The sequence below is a fragment of the Columba livia genome, chromosome Z (genome assembly GCF_036013475.1).
Source record: "Columba livia isolate bColLiv1 breed racing homer chromosome Z, bColLiv1.pat.W.v2, whole genome shotgun sequence".
In the NCBI taxonomy this organism is placed as follows: Eukaryota; Metazoa; Chordata; class Aves; order Columbiformes; family Columbidae; genus Columba; species Columba livia.
Genome location: NC_088642.1, coordinates 73,031,298 through 73,053,772, shown reverse-complemented (window position 1 = coordinate 73,053,772; position 22,475 = coordinate 73,031,298).

Genomic DNA, 22,475 nt, shown 5'->3' with positions numbered 1-22,475 from the left:
TTCTGCATTTTCGATTGCTGTCCTCTGATTTTGGCCGATGCACCACTGAGCTTGTGTTACTTTGGCACAGCAACAGCCCCATGCAGAGGGTAACAGGGGCTCTGCAGTAATGCTGTTTAATTTGCCCCAGTTCTCGCCAGATTGGATCAAAACTGGCACCTGTAAATAGTGATGCAAAATTGCTCAACAGTGCAACAGCAGCATGACTGCTGTCGCAATACTTCCTTCGACCGAAAAAAACCTGAAGTACGCAACTTGGGCATCAACCTGAATGTGTTTGTGTCTCATACAGATTTGGTGGGTTTATTTATCTGGTTAATGTCTGGTGAATAATGTGGAGATTGGGCACAGACCACAAAAAAATCCTCCCTGAGATCACAGAAGACAACCCTTGTCCAGTTCTTGAACTCTGTGATTCTCCCTGCCCTCGGGGATGAGCTTTTCTCTCACAGGTGAACTGGATCTGGAAGACACCTGTCAGAGCATTGAGTCATAGGATCAAAGAATAGTTGGGTTGGAAGAGTTAAATATGGAAAATAGGAACAGCTTTCATGCTGTTTTTTTTTTTTTTTTTTTAGAAAAAATAAACCTTACTAGAGTTTGGTAGTAACACCTCTGATGAGGGTGATAAGGTCAGCTGGAGTCCTCTGGCCATTGCGATTGTCTCATGGTGCCTGACACCTGTTGCAATTCGGTGTTGCCCCATCACTTCAGTGGAGGTAAACGACCTGCACCAGCAGATGGTTAGAGTTTGTCCTTTCCCTGTAAATCAAAGGTTTGCCCTGTGTTGTTGGATCAGCTCTCGGAAAACAAGAGAGAAGGCTGAACACAGCTTCCATGGGGCCCTTTACTGCTTCAGCCCTTGCACTGCTACCTCTGCAGTGGACACACTACACAAGAGTGCATGATGTGAATGCAGCGTGGACTTAAAGTGGCATGTTCCGGTGCACGGGTTTCTTTGGAAGAGGCAGATAACAGGATCACAAGGCAATTCAGGTTGGGAAATCCTCACAACACAGCAATAGTGTTCCTTCTCTGCGAGCTGGCTGAGCATAAACAAATTCCAGTGTGGTCCTGGCGGGCTCTCACTTCCAGGAGGGCTGTAACCCAGCATCACACAAACACTTTTTGTGTAGTACTTTTTGTGTAGTCTGGGCTAAAACACAGCTGGATTTCACAAAGCCTTTGCTCGACACAGGGGATTCCCTGCTCTGCCAGATTGCCTCATGCTCCAGAGACCTGCTAACAGCTCTTGTTCATGCTGTCCAAGGGGAGGTGGGTTTTCTGCAGCCCTTTTCAGCTTCAGACATCGCTGGATGCGTTTTATGCCATGCTTACAACAGTGACACAGCAAAGGGGTGGCAGAAACCGGGTCTCTGTCAGGCCTGTGCTCCCTGAGCAGCAGTCACAGGCCATCAGGATAGTGAGGTTAATTGTTGCTGTTCACTTTGTTTCTCCATGCTGGAAATTTTAGAACAATGTGGGTGGGCTTCCAGACCTGTTCATGCTCTGACTCAAACCATTCAGAAGAAAGGCAGGAGCCTCTCCAAGGCACCCAGCGTGAGCCTGTGGAGCCCCATGTACCAAGTGGCCCAGCTCTTTGCAATTGTTTGCCTTACAGATTTCACCAGAAAGATGCTGCACAGGGCTGAACAGTTTGGGTGCCACTGGAATACTGGGAGTGCTGGGTCTGTTTTCCCCAGGAAAAGTGGGCTTGCTGCCTCCTTGGTTTGCCTGCAACCGCTGCCCAGTTGCATCTCCCTGTGGCTGTGGCCACATCCAGCAATGATCTTCCCAGCCCAGGGGAGAGAACCTCAGTGTGGAGCCCTGTCTTGCTCTGGGATGGATGGAGAGCACTGCTCTGGAACTGACAGGGCCATTCCCACTTCTCTGAGCCATTCACTCCCCTCCAATCCCACAATCATCCAGCTGTGAGCCTCCTTCTTGCAGTACAACTCTGTGGGAGGAACAGGTGTGTGCTCTTGAAGCACATTACTTTTGCCTTCCTCCGTTGCTGTTTTTCAGCAATCAGCCAGCTGCAGATATGTTGGGGGACAAAGAGAAATGAATGTTTTTTATGCCAGCACATTTGGTTTTATTTCTAAATTTTTAATTACCAGCTTAAATTCAAGGAGATCACTAATTTAGCAGCACACCAATGCAGCTCTCATAAACTCTGTTGTCCATTCTAGGCTTCAAAGCCTGAAACCTTGAAGTATTATAAGGCAAAGAAAATAAACTGCAATCATAATGTCTGAGGGCAGGAGCGTCCTCCACTTGTTTATACAGTTTGGCTTGCCAGTTAGTAAGATGAATTGAACCCATTGGTTGCTTTCCTCATACTTCCACAAACAATCACTGTATTTGGCAGGTCACTGTTGTTATCCTTCATCCCAAGTTTCGAAATTATGAACGTCTCTTGCAGTACTAAAAGCATCAGCTTTTCAGGAGGAACAAAAAGAAAAACATTGCAAGCGAGCCCCTGGGTGGAGGCAGGTCCCTGCAAGCCTCTGGGTGAGAAGTACCCATGTCCTCGGGTGTTGGTGGCAGGGGAGAGAGCAGACAGGACACCTCCCCATCGTGCTCACTGTGTGGAACATCTTTGGAGAAACAGAAAGTAGTAACAGAGCAATTAAAAGAAGCAGCCAAGTGAGCAAAGTCATTATGGAGAAAAGAAAGTGAGACAATCAAATCAGTGATCGGAAAACTGCAGCAACCACATTCTGGTGTTCACAGCCTCCCAGGCCAGGGTGCGTCTGTTGCAAATGTTGGCTTTCAGCCTCAAAAAAAGCAATGTTATTGGCAGGTCTAGAAAAGTAACTGAGAGCAGAAGTCCCAAGACAATGAAAACCTTGTTTACTGGGCACATTTAAATAAAAGACAGATCATGGTAATGGCAGCTGGCTTAGCAGAGCAATTTATGGATTCAATGTTGAGCATGTGGTCAGATGTTTTGCTGAACTGAGACCAGCGTTAACCTCTTCCCCTGCACAGACGTGGCCATTACCTCTAGTGAGGTCTCAGCCACAGCAGAGTAGGCAGTTTGGAGATGACTGTTTTGTCCCTTTCTGTGATATATTAGTTCTGTGGCTGAAGTAGGGACTTCCCTCTGCAGGGCCAGCAAAGAGCAGTAATACACAGACGTAACACACATTAGCTGCTGTAAGTGTGAAAGAGCACTCAAAATAAAACAACATGACTGTCTGTGAGGACCACAAATAATCCCAGTCACTGCTCTGCTTTGCTCAGCTCAACATAATTTGGCATGAAGTATTTCAAAAGCCATGTCAGGTAACCTGCTTAGATAGGCAAGTTAAGGAAGGGCAGGATCTGGAGTTCCCCGGGATTTTCATGCAGCAGATGAAAGCAGAAGTGAGTCCTCCCAAATTCCTGTTGATTAAAATGGTTCAGCCAGGGGGAAACACTAATTCCTTTTTTGTTGTCCAGTACTGATAATGGAAATTGATCTCTAGTGTTTGCAGGGACTGAGTTTATTCAGCTGTTGCTAAAGCTGTTCAGAAAGTAACACCCTTTACAGACAAAATGCCATACCACCCCAGGCAAAAGGCGGGCTGTGTGGAAGCCCATGGGGCATTTTTCATGGAGGTGGGATCCACCTGAAGTTGACAGCAGGTCTCACCAAATACAAAGATGCCTTCGACAGACCTTAGTCCTGGACTGAGCCTCACATCGCAGAAGCATGCCCTAGCGGCTTGCTGGGAATGTGGAAAGCATGTGCTCAGTGAGAAATATGGGTGCAGAGAAGGCTACTGCTCTGCTGTAGGTGGGCAAGGGCACCAAGGCTGTGTGCCAGGCAGGAGAAGGGGATGTTTGGGGGAGCAAGATTGTCCAGGGGCTGCACATGTGCCCCCACCTATGTGTATCCATGCACCTCAGCGAGCAGCCATGGGAGGGGGTTTCCAGCTGTATTTGTGCTCCGAGCTCCCTGCAGAACTTAGCTTACTGTCAGGAGCCAGCAATGAGGTTCTGTACCACATTGCTACCTGAGAGAGGGAAAGACTCACCAGAAAGCAGCCATGCCAGACAAATGGCTGAGCCCAACAGATGCTGGAAAGATGGAGAAATCCAAACACACCCTTCATCCAGGGAGACCTTATTGTGGCATTTCAGTACTCAAAAAGAGCCTATAAGAAAGATAGGGGCAGACTTTTTAGCAGGGAGTGTTGTTACAGGACAAGAGGTGCTGGTTTTAAACTAAAGGAGAAGAGATTGAGGCCAGACATGAAGGGGAAATTTTTTACACTGAGGGTGATGAAACTCTGGCCCAGGTTGCCCAGAGAGGCGGAAGATGCCTCATCCCTGGAGACATCCCAGGTCAGGCTGGATGGGACTCTGAGCAACCTGATCTGGGTGAAGACGTCCCTGCTCATGGCAGGGGTTGGACTGGATGAGCTTTGAAGGTCCCTTACAACACAAACTGTTCTGTGGTTCTGTGATCCCAAAGGCAGCTGTTCATGCCTGTGCTGTGGGCTGCGAAGAGCCTCATGGAGACTGCAAAGAGCCTATGTCTGAGACGACAGTTTTTCCTGTGCCATGTGTACCATGGTGACCAGGTACTGCTGTCCTGTACTGGCAGCCACCAAACGCTCAACAGGGATAACAATGTTGGGCTCTGCAGGCTTGCTATCACACAGCAGAGTCTGGGCTGATATCTTCACAAGGAAAATAAAATATTTTGGTCTAGTCCATGCTCTGTGGCAGGGAGGGCATCCTGCCTCGCTGAGGACAGGAAGGTGCATGTTCCCTGAGATGCTGCATCCCCTGTTCCACTGCACTTACCTGCAAAACCACCATCTCCATTGCCTTGGATGACTGCTGAGGGTCAGGGCCAGGATACCAGGGAGCTGCTTTCTTCTGGTGGTGTCACAAGGGAACCCTGGGGAGCTGGTGTTTTTCCTGCCATCCCTTTCACCTTTCTCCTCCTCCACTGGTCAGGAATCCCATTCAGCAAAGCCTGCCACCCTCCCTGGATCCCACTCCCCACCCTCCATCCATCAGGGAGGAAATGCACAATGAGAAACAGAGGTTAAAAAAGCGCATAAATATGTACATGAAATAGCTCAAGTGAATCCTGAAATCTTGAAGATTTATTTCCAGGTTTCTCACAGGTTTCTCTGTCTTTATTTTTTCAACCTCGCTCCCTCACTAGTGTTAATCGGGTACTTCACGTTTGCATTTATGAAGAAAAAACCTGATCTTACCCTCCCAACCCAGTATTCAAACACAACATAATAATAATAATAATAATTAAAAAAAATCTCTTGTGTTTGTCCTGAGACATATGTTTGTGAAGGTAGGTGTGTGTGGGAGACAAGGAAAGCAAATAAGTACAAAAGGAGAGAGAGAACGAGGGGCAGGGAAGTGTGTGGTAAACTATTTCCTCTCAGTTCCCTCACAACCCCTTTCTTTATTATTTTTCTGTCCCTTATAATTTGAAAAATCTCATCACAATAATGAATTGGAGCTTAGTCAATAAAAGAGGCATTGCAAGGAGCCCGTTTAGAAAGATCAGATCTTTCCTCTTAAGATGATAGTTCACATTTCTGGGGCTAATAAGCTCCCAAACTTATGGCATTAAAATCTGTTTCGTACTGAATGACTTATAAACAGAAGTTAAAATTTTGGCAAAAACATATAGGTAGGAAAATCAGAAATATTACAGGCACAAAGGTTTGCTTGCCAACCCAGGGTATACCTCAGAATGGACTTCTTAATGTTTAGCACTGGCTAGAGCTATTGTGATAAAACTTGTGTGCTTTAAAGAATGAGAGTGCATTAGCTAGCCCAAAAGAAATCAGAAACCTGGCACAAGCTAACCCCTGACTGCGTAACTACAGAAAATGGCATGATTGCTAAGCTTGTAAGCCTCTCCCTCTTTTTGTCAGCATTTTTGTTTCCTTTGAGTTATCCCCACAACTCAAAGGGAAGCATCTACCTGCTCATGAATCACAGCAATATAAATAAATAACCCAGAGGAAGAATTACCAATGCAGCACGGCCACCAGCATCAGCACAGAAAACGGTCTGTTCTCTGAAGGGTAAGCTCACAGGATGCTTTGAAATCCCTGTAGATGTACCAGAGCTGTTTGACCTCACTGCAAGAAATCCCTGCTTGTTCTCCAGTGCCTGCTGAGCGCTGTGCATGAAGGTGATGTGGGGACGGGGTGGTCACAGCCCAGTGGAGCAGAGCAGGTGCACCCTGCCCAGCTCACCTGGCACACACTGCTCCTGGTTCCAAACCCCCAAATATTATCCCTCTGGGGTCTTCTTTTCAAAACTCCAGCCACAGTCCCTCTCTGCAGCTCAAACGCTTCACTGGCAGACTGTGTGGTGTCAAAAACCTTGTGGGGATGTGGCATTGATGCTTTGCATGTGTAAAACTGCTACCTTGCTGTTCAGTGCTGGCAAAGGCTGCCTCATAACCTCCCAGTAGAGGTTCCAGCTCTTGGGAGCTCAATGCGTGGCAACACAGCTAATTTCCTCAAACTGCCCGGGCAGTGTTTACATACCACATCAGAATGATTTGAGCAAGCCTCCTCATGTGTTTGAAAGTCACATAGTTTCATTTCATAACACTTGTCATTATATATAAATAGAATTGATTCCCAACTAGTAATACATATTTTTTTAATCCCCTTCTTTGGATGCTTTTCAGCAAAGGTATGGACAACTTGTTGCTCCCCAAACTGCTGCTTTCAGCAGCAATCTGGAAGATCAAGCCCATGTCCCACTTTGGAAAGCTGATGCACACAACAGAGGCACCCTAGGAAGCTGGTACCAGAAAACCATGAATGTCACCGAGGTGCCCAGCACACACTGAAAATCCAGGGGCCCGAGGCTGTTCTCCTTGGTGAGGAGGATGAAGTCCTCAGGTTTCTGGCAGCATAAGAGGTGGACCCAGTGCAGCAGACCATGTACATGTTGCACCAAAAGGAGCGTGGCCAGCAGGTGCAGGGAGGTGATTCTGCCCCTCTGCTCCACTCTGGTGAGACCCCACCTGGAGTCCTGTGTCCAGCTCTGGAGTCCTCAGCACAGGACACACATGGACCTGTTGGAGAGGGGGCTGAGGAGCCACCAAGATGATCAGAGGCTGGAACAGCTCTGCTGGGAGGACAGGCTGAGAGAGTTGGGGTTGTTCAGCTGGCAAAGAGAAGACTCCAGGGAGATCTTATTGCAGCCTTTAAATACTTAAAGGGGGCTTGTAAGAAAGACGGGGACAAACTTTTTAGCAGGGCTTGTTAAACTGTTCTATGAGTCTATGTTGCACAGCTTATGCATACATGTCTGTGTAAATAACCCCACACAACTCCTTGCTGTCACCATCAAGCCAGGCTGACAGTTTCGCTGTGCTCTCTAGGGTACGCTTCCCCCTGGACCAGTCACGCTCTCCTTATCAGATGGGGAAGCTCATCTTTCCTCTCTCCCCTTGAAAAGTTCCTTCCTCTCAGGACATTACCCTGGGGCACTTCTGCCCTCGTGCATGATGGAGCTTTCTGCGCAGAGATCTGCCCATCGCAGGGGTGCTGCCCCATGCCAGGCAGCCAAGAGCAGAGCTGATTGGTGGCAAGGAGCTCGCTTACTCTGCCTCAGCTGCTCCAGTTTGCGTTTCTTTTCCATAGTTCTGAATACGCATTCACTGAAATCCTTGCTGAAAACATTGTTTGCCAGTGGAAGATGTTCGTGCTTATTTTGACATATTTTCTGACAAAACTGCTGATAAATACAGGCAGGGAGAGGCTCTATCTTCCATACATGTGAAATTATTATATTTCAGCCAACTCCTAAAAATGTTATGGGTGGAAGAATGGGGAGAGGGGCAACAGAGACCCCATGACTCCCTTTGCCAGCACCAACGAACCTGTGTGGACAAGTGTAGTGGGTCTCAAGCTCACTATAGCTTACACTGTGCAATTGCCAAACATACAGGTGTTGCATGCTGTCATGGCATGTCCACAAGCCTTGCTATGACTGGACAGTCATTTTTATTTTAGCTACTTCTTTAAGATAAATTTCAAACATCCTCACCTCTTTTGTGTTGATACAGAGAGCAGCTCCACAAAATCCTACTGCTCCGTAGAAGCAGCTATGCTGGTATTTCTGTGAAATGCTGAGGAAGATTAACGGGGCAGACCCTGAGTTGTTTATTAAAGGGCCTGATGCATCTCCTAAGCTTTAGGTATCATTTTGAGACCTCCTTTGTGTGCAATGTTTGTGTATTTAAACAAAATCATTGAAAAATGGGGAAGGGTGGAAGATTCGCAAGTAATTGTTTTCTGAACACACTCCATAAGGATTGTCTAAATAACTGTATTTGTGGTGAGCTGTCAGTGAGCACTCCACTCCTCAATCTAAAACTCAGCTTACTACTGACGTCAGAGAAGGAGGAGGGTACAGTGTGATAGTCATGGTTAGGAATGACAAAGATTATTGAGCTTTCTTCCTTCTTCTGCCTCTCCCTCCTTCCATTTTTCTCAACTTGCAGGAACCTGCTGTGTGAAAACAACCAAAATCTGAACCAATCCTGGCAGAGAAACTTCTCCTGGTCTCCATCACTGCCACTGCAGGCCCCAAAGAGGTGGAAAATATCCTCAGTGACTAATCAAAGGACTGACAGAAGAATCAAGCACAAATGGGAAGATCAGAAGCCAGGCTGGGATGGGTCCCTCCAGCTCAGTAAATCTCCAGCAAAACAAGAGAGTGGCCTGTTTGGTTTGTTTGTTTGCTTGTTTTTCTTTCCTTCTTTCTCTTTTTTCCCCTAGCACTTTGAATCAAAGACAGGCTTAACTTATCTGGAGAAATTTGTCTTTCTGTTTTATTTCAAGCTCCCGGTTTTGAAGCAACAATAACATAAAGTGTTCCTGCAACAAGATTGCACAGTGTGGTACTTATTTTTCTAAGTGGTAACTGCTGAGACTTACCATGTTATTGGCACTACTTTATGCATAAAGTCAACACTGAAGTTCCTGTTGGCCAAAGTCCCAGTTTCAAAGCGTGATTTTAGTTCTTTAATATCACCACACTGAGCAAAGAGCCCAGCAGTAGGATTCCATCATACATTCAGAAGACACTTTGGGGGGTTAAAAAAAAAAGTTTCCAAAAAGATTTTGAAGGAAGGCAAGTGGAGGCCACGAGGGGAGTGCTCGGTGCCCTGGTGCTAGCAAGGAAACAGTGGTGTGAGAGCAGGCACAGGGGTGCGTGAATCAGTGTACCCCCTTTTCTAGGATTTGCTGTATCGGAGCAAGCCTTGCCCATCCATCCAAAACTACCGGTATCTCTCTTGGGAAAGAAGGGCAACACCTGGGAGCTCACTAACGGGACCCAAGACAAGCCTCTGTCCGGATTGCCAGAGCCCTGAGCCCCGACTCTTCCCAACCCGATCACCAGCCGAGTAGGTGTTTGAAGTCTGGACTTCACAGTAGTAAGGGGCAGGCCAGGGGTTTTCCTACTGACACAGAAATATCCATGTGCGTGATACAATGCTGGTGCTCATCTGCCGCTGTTCCAGCGTGGGAGTTATTGCACAACTCCGACTTGGTGCTATCTGCCTGCCAAGGTGGTGATTTTTCAGGATTGCTGCTGTTTGTGGCTTTGCTGGAAAATCACTTAAGCCCACTTTAGGGAAGGAAGGTAAAGAAGAGCAATGTTTGTTCAGCCAGTGTGACAGGAAAGATGGGCAAAGAATGTGACAGAGAGAGCCAGGAAAAATCCTTGCTTGGACAAAAGTGTCAGTGCAATTAGTTTCTCTTATTTCATTTACAAAAGTATCACTTTTTCTTACAATGTGCCTTTTTTTTCTCTCTCTCACACTCCTGCTGACATATGATATTACTGCTTTAGCAGAGCTACTGTGATTTCAGCTGCTGCCTCCCAGCTGATTTGAGTCATGAGGCCTTTATCTTGTAGTCTGCCATAACCATCCTGCATCCTTCATCCTCCTGCAGACTGCAGGGGCCAAACCAGCTCAAAGCACAAGCTGGAGCAGCCCTGTAGTCGCTCTAACTCACTCTGGTGAAAGCATCCCACCGAAATCCACTGCGCTGCCAGGACACACAGCCCTGCCTGGCCCAGGGCACAAACAGCAGGATGGTCAGGGAGAAGAGGCAGACAACCCACAGCGATGTATCGGGAGCCTTTGAGAATGCTGCAACACCAGAAAATTCCTGCCTTGCTAGTTAAAACCACTTCCAGACACTTTCCCTCTGCACCACACTTCTCTTAAGCCTCTAGTGCATAAGCACACAGAAGGGGAAATCTAACAAAAAACCCCACCAAAATCTGCAAAAAAATTGACCATGAGAACATCAATGCTTCACAACAGATACTAAGAAATATTCGCCTCGTGAGAAGACTAAACAAAACCATGGTGAGGCCTTTGGGATTGATTTAGCAACCACTTTTAATTTAGCCATTTTACCAACAACCACACACAGACCTAAGACCTCTGCCATGCTTTTTTATAAGAACTGGCTACAAGCCACATGCCCAGGGTGCTACGCTTACGCAAGTGACAGGTTTCTGTCCCTGCACAGGCACCAAAGCCAGAGCTTATGGTTTGCCTGAGGCAGGGAGTCCTCCGGTGAGCAGACCCAAAGCAAATGGGCAGGTGACACTCCAAGAAGATTTGTGGCCAAAGAACAGGCAATGGAGACATCATGTTTTTATGGGGAAGCTTGCTCTTGTTACTGCTTCTCAAATGGTTTATTGTTAAGGATGGGAAAGGATGTATGGGAAAGGATGCATGGGAAAGGATGCACGGGAAAGGATGCACGGGAAAGGATGCATGTGTGTTGTCCCCCACAAGGAGCAATGCTGGGACACAGGTTGGGCACACTCTGACTTTGGTCCCTGCTGCAGGGGGGCTGCAGGGGTGGAAGCAAGGGGCTGCTGAGAGACAGCACACACTCACCTCTGGTGCAGCAAGCTGCCCCCCTGCAAGCAGACAAAACCCCATTGTACCCTGTGGATTTTCTCCCTGACCATCTGCTTCTCATGCCTCCACATCACTGCAGTGACATGAGTTTCCTGTGTGTAGAAGGGAGGTCATTGGGGAAACCTGTTCATGCACAGTGCCCAAAGCCCAGACATGGCAAAAATGGTTGCTGAAGCCTAGAGCTGAGGAGGAAAGCACTGAAGCATCTTACAGCTGAGTGCCATATACCTCCAAAGCATGGCATGGGTGTTCCCTGCTGCTTGGCCTCCTGCAGTCTGATCACCAAAGGAAAGCATCTGAGCATTGGTGGTCTTCCACAAGAGTTGAAATGAAGGCAACCTGGGACCCCAGCATTGCCACTGGCTGTTGCAGATTGGTGATGCTGTATGAGCAGTGCTGCCATTAACAGTCCTGATTTCTTGGTGCTGAAAGAGGCTCTGCTGACCTCCAGTCTCCTCCATCCATGCAGTACACCGGGGCACACCTGGAAATGTGCACAACATCATGGCTACCTCAGGGGATCTCAAAGGATTAACTTTTGCTGCTGTTCCTGAAGGGATCTTCAAGCTGTCATTCTGTCTTGGGTAACCCAGTGTTGGCAGCAAAACAGAGTATTTCTTGGGTTGTAGACACGAAGGACTGAAAATGGGTGGCAATACCTGTCTTGCTTCTGCCAAGGCTGCATCATCCCACCTCCATCATATTGACCCATTCTGGGGAGGTATTAAACCAGTACAGAGGTTGTGCCACTGATAATCTCTTCCTGTGAGAGAGGTATCCAGAGGCACATGCAAAATGCTGATACTGAAAAAAACACGAGTGAGGAGGAAAGGATATTGCCAAAGTGCACCAACCCCTTTTTCAATTAAGTCAACTGGTCTGAGCCAGGTAAGTCCTTTTTCCAGGTGGGACAACAAGTAATTGTGCACCTACAGAGTTGCATCAGTTCAAGCAGTGGGGATATGGGTGTCCACAAAGGGTTCTACCAAAGTAACAGAAGAAAAAAGTATTGTTATCAGGAGTTCTAGGCAAAATCGTTATCCATGGTGGGAAGCTAAGCGATGTTGTCTGGATAGAAGAAATAGGGATTTATACGTATTTTCAGACTGTTTTTAAACATTTTGCCTGCTTACAGCAACACTGAATTTCCCGTTTTCAGGACTCTGGTGTGTGTTGTCACAGGTCCCTGTATCTAGACTAAGCGTTATCTATTTCTGCATTAAAGAGAGATATTTTTTCACAGTCAAGTAAGATGCTGAGAGCTGTCGTTGTGGGAAAGATAAAGAGCAAAGCAGTGTTTTGCCAGATTTCCTATTCCATGACATGTTGCAGTGATAGTCTCACAGAGAGGCAGCTGAGCCAAAAAAAAACCCCAAACACCTATTTTTCACCTTACAGTCCATCTTCTACAGCACATTTCCCAGGCACCCTGGGTGGCATCTGACGCGTGACCATACGCAAACAGTTGTAAGGACAGAATGTGTTGCTCCCCAAATGCTGGTCCCAGAGGCTGCAGCACAGTGTACCAGCAAAAGGGTGGCAATGGGGCTCGCTGGTGTCCAGGAGAGCTCATACACAGCTCTGTCTGTCACAGCACCGTTGTGTGAAGGCAACTGGACCATGGTGAGCAAGAGCCATGATCTCAGGAGCTCTTGAGAGCACCAGGGAAAAACTGTCTATTTCTACTGCCTTACCACTCAGAAGGAAAGCTTTTAATTAAAAAAAAAAAAAAAAAAAAAAAAAGCCTCCACTTTAGAAGTCCTTAGATTGCTTCTGTACGCTGAAAAAAGAAAACAGGAGAAAAAACTCGTTTATTTACTCAGTGGTCCCTTTTCTCCAGTTCCAAGGAGCTCCTTATGCAAACAAGTACCCAGTGTGAGAAGAGGAAGAACTGATGAGCTGCTGAGTTGCTGAGATTCATCATTGTTGCAGCTGAGAGGTATTATGAGCTGTGAATAACTCCTAGATGCTGTGAGCCCAGTTTTCACTTGCATTAAGTATACTTGAAAACATTTTGTCTGCACGTACATTTTTTTCCCGTGGATATTCATCACATACATGCCCAGTTTGCCATCTCCTTATGCTGTCAAAGTGGTGGAAACAAACACGTAAATAAGGTTTATAAGCTCCAAGATTAATTCACAGCTTTCACTGTGGCAGAAGCTCTGTGGACTGATCAGTGCATTAACTTCTTGATCAAAAATGAAAAAATAAAAGGATAACCTAGTTTGTCTTCACTCACCTCTGGAGTTTTGTCAGAGAAGAAAGAAAAAGTCAGATTGCTCCAAGACTGCACCTTGCTTCCCAGGGCAAGTGACAATGTTTTGTATACCAGTGGGTATAAAATTCTCACCATAAACATGGTGTCCCTGTTTGCAATGGAAAAGGCCCATCCTTGGTCGTTAGGTCAGAGGTGGTTTGGGGTGAGCGGTCTTCCTCTATCTGTGGAGATCTCTGGCTGTGCAAAAGGGCAGTTTTGGAAACAAAAATGAAAGACGTTTTTCTCCAAATTTCCTCAGGCTCAGATCTTCCCCCACACCCACGTACACCCTGGCATGGTGAAATGTCAGGCCACTAAAACAGATCCAAGAAATCAGAGAGCAGAGAATTAATACTTTAAAATACTCTGTTTACAGATTCTCCTGCCTGCTAGGCAGAATGAGGCAGAAGCTGATCTGAAACCAATTTTAATATTGTGCTATGAATACTCCTAATTTCAAAGCCCATTAAGCTGTTTGTAAGTAATGGCAGTGTTGCCAGGAGAGCACAATAGGTTTGATACTTCCTGCTGTAAGGCCAAGTCTAATCAGGTATAGCTGCTGTGAAAGCTGCTCTCCGTCTCCAGAGAGCAGTTGTTTAGACTGAAGGCCAGATAGGATCACACTGCTGGGCAGTAGCACCCTGTGTGCATGTGTTTAGCCAATGGAAATGTGAGATAATCTGTTATTAGCTTTGTCTGTAATGAAAGGACATTACACAATGTTGTTCTTATCACAGGCAGAGCGTGTTCTCTGACATTCACAGCAGCTCGGCTTATGCTCCACAATTTCATACAAATGTCGGTAATTAACATCTTAAATTCTTGTCCTCAGTGTCAGAAACAGCAAGAGGGCTTGATCAGTTTTTGATGAACTTGTACAGGGTCCAGGTTCACGCTATCTTGGCTCCTGGCATGGTTGTTCTTATTAGTAAAAGCATTACTTTGGTAAGGACAACACCATCAAGTTAGGCACAAAATGCTCTGAAGTGTGCCGCCTGTGATACAGCCATGACGTAATAAATGTACCCTGCCTCCAAAACACATCAAAATAAAAAGATAGCATGGAAATGCTATAGTGGAAGAGAGGATCTGCAGAATGAAGTGCACTTTGGGTTGTCCAAAAGTGAGAGGAATAAAGTAGCAGGCACTGGGGCCTAGAGAGGCAGGAGACAAAGTAACTATTTATCCAGAGCAACACAAGGTTATGCCTGCTGACAATACAGTAAGGTCTATGCAGCTGGAGTTTCTCTGAAGTCATGGGACATCCTAGAAAAAAACAGGGATTATTGCACAGGGCAGAATTCTCAAACAAAACGCACAGAGGATGCTGGAGGTCCAGAGCAGCCTGACGAGACAGTCTTATATTGCACACAGCCACTGCAGTAGTCTGAGTCTCTCCCTCCTAGATCTGGTCTGTGTGCCCTTGTCCAGAGCTTCCACAGCTGCAGACCTGGCTGCATTTTCACAATGGCTTCTGTCTACTATCTGAGATTTTGTTGAAACAGCTGGTGGATTGAGTCAAGTTCATCTCAAGGACTGTCTCAGGTCTGGTCTGGCTGGAGGTTTGAGAAGTGGAAGGAGAGTTGTGAAAAAATGCTATCTAAGCAAAAGCTGGTTTTGGAGCAAGGCTTCCATGAGCCCAAAAGAGCAAGTTTGTTTTGCCAGGTGCAGGAAATGCCCAGAGGATGGTGTTGTTCTGATATGGCAGTAATTTCACTTTGTGCTCATTTGGTACCTAAACAGGTGAGGTAAAATTCTGCCTTGTTCAGACTGATAATGTTCTCTTATAATTTCAATCAATAATTCATTCTTGAGAGCTTTATAAATATTAGCTATTTTAGTCTCACTTCACCTAAGAAGACATATCTCCAGCACTATGGAGTTTGGATTCATGACCCTCATTTGCTTCAGACGCATGGGGATTTTTTTGCTAAGCATTTTGCCCTCAACTAAAAAGCCCTTCCTCCTGAGGCTGCAGAAGGTCATGGGCAAAAAGCAAGCACTTTCATGCAATATTTATCACACCTGCATTGCTTCTGGCATGCTCTAATGGTTTTGCCTGTTAGCTGTAACTGGACACTTCTGTCTCTCGGTGTGCAGACCTTCATCCCTGAGAGAGGAATACTACGCCACCTGAGCTGCTGGGACTGTTTCGTTTCCAAGGCTAGTGCTAGGTAAATAATAAATGCAGGTGCCTGTTTCTGCAGGGGCTGATGATCCTTCTTGTGGTCATGGAAGCATCTTCATGGAAGCACCACCTTGCTTTTCCACGCTCCTGGCACCCTCTGCACAGGTGGGTGGTGGAAGCAGCAGAAAGCAGTCCTGCAGAAGACAGATGCTGGCAGCTGGCAAGGTGTGGGGAGGATAAAGACTATCCCAGTTCAATGTAAATGAAGGAGAGGAAATGTAACCATAGTTAACATGGCCTTGCCCGTAAAAAAAAAAAAAAAAGAAAGAAAAAAAAAGTCTGCAGAGCACAGCTGCTAAAGGTCACACATCAGGTGTTGGTCTTTCCTCACGATCAGAGGAGCTGGCAAGCCCCAAAGCACAGAAGGACAAGTGCTGAACGGGACATTTATAAGGGTATGATGGCAGGGTTGGTTAATTGCCTCAGTAATGACCGTGAGGGCCACAGCTGCATGAGAAGGGATCCTGAAGCATGCACCAACAGCTGCGTGTTCGTCACCAGGCTCCACACAGGGCTGCGCTCGCTGCTGCCTGTCTGTGGGTAGCACGGGCCTGCTGCTTGCATCCGTTCCCATGGAGAGGAGGATGCAGTCAGCACGGGGACATGCAGTGAGGTTAGTCTCTCAAAGCCAGCACCACGTAGTGGGCAGAAGCTCCTGCAAGAAATAGAAGTGGGGTGAGGTAACTTGGAAAGCCAAAGCCCATGGCTTTGCATATGCTGTTAAAACTGGTAAAGCAGCTGTCTCCCTTGGGGATAGCTCTCCAGTGATGGACGTAACCCCAAAGCTCACTCTGTGCTTGTCTTATGTCCTCTTCCTTCTGCTTCAGCACACACTTGCCGCCTGCACCCACCATGAGATGCCAAGGGATCCCGTGCCCAGAAACCCTGGGCTTAATTTCGCCAGTAAGCTTGGCCAGAGCCTCCATTTCCATTAATTGACAGTAACTCATCACTCAGGGGAGAAAAATCAGTGTGGAACCATGATGACAGTTCAGAAGCCCATGACTTAAGTGGTGACTTGTTATGGAAAGTCCAAGATTACTTGATGGAAATTCAAACTTTCCATTGATTGCCAGCTGAAAAAAGCCTGTGACTCTCCTCTGAAGTGCAGCAATACCTAAACAGGAGATGGGCCAGATAAGGCCTAAACCTTGTAACTTCATTTGAACAACATTAACCTTTCCCATTTGTACGTGAACAATATTAACCTTTGCCAGCTGCACACCCGTCAGTAATATGTGATAATGTTATCATCATTTACAGGAAAAAAACTAACTGGCTGACTTATATGGAATGAGTCTTGTTGAAATAGAAGTGTCTTTTGACGGAAGATACAAGATTTCTATCATAATGAATAAAACACCCAGTTTGAATCTTGAGGTCACCAAGCCAATGTCTCTCTGTCCTGGAGCTAGGTCCTCAGGGGAGCAGCAGGCAAACATAGGCAGTGGTATTTTCGGGACTCCACAGTAAAGGGAGCACAGGAACACCAGGGAGACCACAGCAAAAGGAGACAAAAGACGCTGCCAAAACAGATAAAAGCCTGCAGGGGTGTGAGCATCCATCATGCTGCAAAAGGCTCTGGTGACAGACATTGCCTGGATCATGTCAAAGGTTAGAGGAAGGAGCCCTGGGAATAAATATGACTTGAGTGCAGTCACTGTCATTGCTTAATCACATCAGGGCATGTGATCTTAGAGGTGAAGATAAGGTTTAATTAAACTGCAAAGTGCACGAATCTAAATAGTTGTGCAATCTAATCATGGTAATAGGGAAAGCTGCAGGCTGCACAAACATGATATGACATTTCTATAATCTCTCCTGTCCCAAGCACATAACAAGTACAACACTCCATTTGAGCCTTAAGGTCACTAAGCCATTGCATCTGGAGCTAAGTTGTCTCTAAGTTAAGTTCTTCTTGTTTCAAAACACAGCTCCCCTCAAATTCCTAGGCTACTTGACCAATGAAGTTCAGCTACCCTCATGATAACGTCACAGCTTCTGGTTGCTCCACCTTTACTACTGAAATCTTCCATCCCAGTCCACCTGTTTCAAACATTTTTTCCTTTTTCCCCCTTACACACCAAGCTCCCTCCATTTTCCCTCTAGAGATCCACTTTGCAACGCTCTTCTGCTTACTCTCCAGTGTTAATTCCCTCTGAGGAGTATCAGACCCAGCTATCAGGTTCCTTTGCAACTACAGGATAAATAGTCTCGGAACACTAACACATAGAAAATAATAAAGGAAAACAGAACACTACTGAACCATAAACTCAACAGGAACAAAACACAGTCATGCAGAATATCAGTGGGCTGGATCCTGGCACGGTTGGTGTTGTGTACAGCAGGGTCGAACCCAATACTATGGAAGTACCAGAGAACTGGAGTAAATAAAAGGAAAATCAGATCTTCCTCTACATTCTTACGAACAAGGGCTCATTTCACCATCCTTGGAGCTACCTCCCACCGTGCAAACTGAAGAAAAGAGATGGTTGAATGCTCTTGCCTTTCTCTGGCCAAGAGTCAAGTAAACCCTTCAGGTCAGACCATTTGCTGAGTGGAGGAATTCAAGAAATTGCTATGCTCACTGAACTAAAGTACACACACACATATATATATATATGGGCATACACATGCATGTAAGTATATATTTATGCCTCTGTGTGCTGCTGCAGGTCTAAGACCCAAAGATTACTTTTCAAGGTGTTTAACGTGAACCATCAAATGACGTTGTTCAAAATCTGAAGTTTCAAACAGCTGTCATGGATTGTCCTGGTGTAAAAGGCAGTGGAACATTGCCACTGCCGAGCAGACAAGGCAGTCCCATCAACCTCCAGTGGGTGCATTTAGACAAGCAAAAGGCGGTTCAGCATGTAGCCCAAGCTGGATTCACTGACAGCCTCTGTTGTGTGGTGGGTGGTTTTTTTGTTTTTGTTTGTTTGTTTTGGGGTTTTTTTCAAAAGCTAATCCAGCACAAATGTGAGGAACATAATGACAATGTGCAAATTCTGCTTAGACAAAACAGCTGTTCTTAAATCATACAAAGGGCAGTCATTTAAACCATTGTTGCGGCAGCCTGCAAATACATTCCTTACCGTTTAAAGGCAAAATGTGAAGCACTGAACACTTTCCTGAAATGAACCAAATGACATCTGTGGTCACAAAATTAGCAAATTATCTACCACCCTGTGAATTTTGTGAGGCACATGTTAGTCACTGTACCCAGGGACAGAATTGCAAACTGAGACATCAGTTGCAAAAGATAGATTTTCCTGAGACTTTTTTTGTTTTTTCCACAAGGGGATTGCACTTTCTATCCCTGTGTGTTGCACATTTCCAGATACCAGATGTGGCCTTTTCAGTGTGCTCTTTGGATTTTCATCACAGAAGATCTAAGCTCTCCTTTTATTCCAAGACACTGCAGACTTGAAAAAGGTGTGATTTAAAAATCATACAATTATATCGGTGCAAAACTCCCAAACTGACATTGTGAAACAGATGTCAAGCTTTCTTAAACCCATGAAACAAAAATGAGATCAAACCCTGGCTTAGACTGAGCTCAGAGCATCCAGCGTCTTGCCCACTCAGCAATCTTGAGCAAAATGGGCCGAAGCCTGTAATCACGGGATGTAGCTTTTGACAGGAGGATATTTGGTGTGCATCTCAGCAACGTGGTCAGGGACCATAGCGACAGCCAGCCTTGCTGCTCCTGGCAGCCCTGTTCTGGAGGACAGGGGACACTTCAAAAGGGAATAACCGGTCACAATAAAGTGAATTGAAACCAATCCCTTTAAGTACAACACTGGCTGCACCTGTGCAGGTGTGCCCCGAGTTAGGCAAGCTGTGATAACCTTCACAAGTGGCTTATACCTCCAGCCAGTAGCTTTGTCAATGCAGCCACATCAGCTAATTGTAAAAATAATATTTGTTTCAGCTGCACATTTTACAGGAGCTCCTCAAAAGTGAGTGGCTACATTTGAGCAGCACCTGCAGAGTGTGCAGATGAAAGGAAATTCCTGAGTTTCACCCCAGACACCCATTTGTCCCGGGTTTGCTCAGTGCTGAGCACTCAAAAGACCAGATCCCTGAGTAGAACTCCCCACTGTGTTTGAGATAATACAACAAACCGTAAGTCACATTACTCCTTTCACATAGTAAGCCACAACTTCTTCCAGCCCAAAAAGGTCTGCATTTCAGATGCGTTCCAGGATGTCAGACAACCAAACATACCATGCATTTGTATCTCCTTTTCAGTCTTATACTCATCCCTACAGAAGAAAGACCAAGGCACAGCCAGGTGTGGGATGCTGCTGGTGCTTCCCGTAGTGCTCTGCCCAGGGTGAAGTTCCTCACACGAAGATGGCCTCTCTAAGCAAAGGTGTTTCCTTGTTTAGTATTTTGATGAGCACCTTCACCAAGGAACATCATTACACCCCAGCACAAGACTTCAGTGCTGGTACTTGGACCTAACAGCATTCAATTTATTTGGAATTATACTAGCTACATTACAGCAGTTGTTTTCAACTTGGTTTTAATTTCCAAAGTTTACGGTTTTTCTGACAGAGGCTGAAACTGATATCCAGCAAGTGAAAACCTTTAGCAATAGGTTTCTTCCAGTGATTTATTTACTGCTGATCTGCAGGCTGAAAACCACCAGCTCAGTGTAGAGTGACGCAGAAACCACAACCTGAAATTTACGGGCAAAAACAATACTAAAAGTTCTCTGAGAGTGAAACTCTCTGAGATGGAAAGCTTAACTGAGCTCAGCAGAGAGGCAGGCTGAAATCAAAACCAAAAACTCACACAGCTGAAACCCTTTCACCAGACCGAAAGGAGAAAAGAAAAAGTCACAGCTGCTGTCTTAGTTGGTTCGTGCTTTTGGTAGTTTACCACACAGGTTTCTTTACCTTTTCTTTCCCAGTACAAGAGAGATATGGACATTCTGGAGAGAGTCCAGCAAAGTGATGAAGGACCTGGAGCACCTCATCTGTAAGGAAGGGCTGAGAGAGCTGAGACTGTTCATCCTGGAGAAGAGCAAGCTCAGGGAAGATCTTATCAAAGATAAATACCTGCAGCGGTTGCAAAGAGGATGGAGCCTGGCTCTTTCCAGCAGTGCCCGGTGACAGGACAAGAGGCAATGAGCACAGACTGATACACAGGAGATTCAGCCTGAACGGCGGGAAACACATTTTCACTGGGAGGGTGACCGAGCACTGGCATAGGTTGCTCAGAGAGGTGATGGAGTCTCCATCCTTGGAGGTATTCAAAAGCTGTCTGGATACGGTACTTACAATGGGCTTTATGTGGCCCTGCTTGGGCAGAGAGGTTTGGCTGAGGTGACATCCAGAGGCCCTTTCCAACCTCAGCCATCCTGTGAACACCCATTAAGGAGGAAGGTGGTAAAGCTCATGTCCCTGGACAGTCATGTAGCATTGTCTATCCACAGAAAACTTCATAACTGAGAGGATGGACCACTGGTTTTATGAAAAGTGTAGGAAAGGGATTGATTTTCACCTTTGCAAACTCTTTCTTACACCTTCATGAAACATGGGTATGTGAGCTGCCTGTGCAGAGATGACCCTGAAAGGGGCACCATTGCTGGAGAGTACATGTACACACAACGTAGCTGTGCTGAATGACCTCAGGCTCTGGCCACCCCACTGCCCACCAGGCCATACCAGAATGGGACTGTGCAAGAATTAACTGATCCACTGACTCCATGCACCAGGGTAGCTATGGGCACAGAATAAGGAAGAGGGTACATGCTGATACAGGGGTACAGGTGGCTCCCAACATTTAGTCCTAGGATCCTGCCCCTTGCATGAGTACAAGGCTGCTGCCTCTGTCTGCAGCCCAGATTCAGCAAAATTTTCAGGCAACAGCTCATCTTGCAGCTGTTGCCCACAACTCCAGCAGGCTGCTCCAGACCTCCTGAAGGTGACGTGTGGTGCCAACAGGGACAAGTGGGACTCCCGGAGGTATCTCACATCCCCACTGCCCAGGCTGTGGGGACCTGGTGCTGTGCTGGCAGCTCTTGGGTGGTGAATTGACTCTCAGGGGAGCATCTTCTTGGAGAAATGAAAACCTAATTAAGAAGTCCTGCCCCTGGCGGTCCAGAGGGCACAAACAGGGCTGGCAGCACCTCCTTCCTACACAGGCAGGAGCAGCCGCACAGAGGGACCATGCCAACTCTGTCACTTTCTTCTGCTTCTTCATACTCTCTCCTCCAGCGTGAGAGCCCAGCAACAAAATCCTCACCATGTGCCACAGCAGAGATTCCACCTTTGCAGCACCATGAGGCGAAATGGGCTGTGCTGACTACTTGCTTTCAGTTGCATCGCTGTTGGACATGGGCGATGTGGGGAGCCACCCACCTCCATTTCCCTGTGCAGTGATAACTCAGGCAGGGTTGAGCGAGGACGCATCAGGACACCCCTCCAAATCACGTCCTCCCAGCGTCAGGAAGGGGAAGAGGCACACACGATTTACAGGTGAGAAAATGTCCCTCCCAGCTCCATCACCCCCACGGTCTTTTTCTGAATTTGCCATAAAGCCCATTCTCCCCAACTTCTGCCTGCAGATGCTACCTGGCTGTCACAGAAGGAGGTCTGCAGCTTGCTGTATGAAGTTGTGCCGTCCATCCTGGCTTACACAGAAGTGGGACAAATAGTTACACCACCTCTAAGTGAAGGCATTATTTCCACAGTTATTTCCAGACCCCAGCGCCCAGCCAAGCCCATTCGTTGACAGCGGTGGGAGCCGCACTCATGGACAGCAGCCACGTTTGCTCCAAAATCGGGCAGGTTGAATAGCTTCAAACAGCAGAAGGCATCCTCACACCCTTTTTCCCTGGCTCAGTCTAACAGGCACAGTTGACAGGTTTGCACAACCTGTCCTTGTCATTTCTCATTTCCCAGGTTTTCAAGGCTCACATTACAGTTGGATGTCGAAGTGGCACACCTCGAGGGATGGCTGTTTGCCTCGAGATGCCAAAGCCACGCACCCTGTCACCAGTGCCCACGTCCCCAGCACCGCACTGACCACAGCACCATGTGTCCCCACAGGCTCCGCTCCCC